This window comes from Pimephales promelas, chromosome 13 (assembly GCF_988280905.1).
Source record: "Pimephales promelas chromosome 13, fPimPro1.hap1.1, whole genome shotgun sequence".
Taxonomy (NCBI): domain Eukaryota; kingdom Metazoa; phylum Chordata; class Actinopteri; order Cypriniformes; family Leuciscidae; genus Pimephales; species Pimephales promelas.
In genome coordinates, this window is record NC_142781.1 from 19,572,675 (window position 1) to 19,573,527 (window position 853).

Sequence of the window (853 nt, forward strand, 5' to 3'; positions counted from 1 at the left end):
AATTTTTAGACACCACGCCCATAGTGTCATTGATTGGTCGAGAAGAGTGTCAAATACATAGTGCAAAAAGCAATGTGTACATCCCGCCTCTAAACCAACGTGATTGGTTAAGGTGCTTTTATAGCCCTTCCTCTCAAAGCATATTATTGGCTGAAAGGTATGTCTACACCCATCAGTTACGATAGTTTCCTCGTGCATAGAATAAAGCCAGCCCACGATGACACGCTATTGGCTCAGCTGTGCACCAACACAGAGCCCAATTGGGTTAACAAAACAATGGTGAGAGAAAGAACAGAGAAAAACAATACTGAACGAGGCATCTACTTCTGTTTGTTTTAACGCTATTGTCATCCAAAACATTTAAAAGAACATTTATACATTTAAAAAAACATTCAGTTACTTTTGAAAGGACAATAATAAAGTGTTTTTGATAACACAAGTGTTTGTGTATTTCATAAGACTTTAACTTTGCCAGCTATATAAAAAAAATCTAGCATTTCCTCATGTTTTACCACTGCTTTTTAGTGACAGTCGATATGCATGGGACATTGGTGATGACAGTGATGGCCATACCACACCCACTCCCCTCCCTTCTTCTCACAGCTATCCACGCCCATTTAAGGCCCCGTTTACACGAAGGGAAAACAGATATTTCCCTGCGGATTGGCCTCTCGTTTACACGAAAACCCAGTTTTTATCACAGAAAATGATTATTTCTAAAAACTCCAGCCAAAGTGGAGATTTCTGAAAACGCCGGTTATGTGTCGTGTGAACCAGCGTTTTAGGTTCTGTCTTGTCGATTCTGAGGATTCTGATTGGCTTGCATGGCTTTATCCGTAACCCCTACACTGCT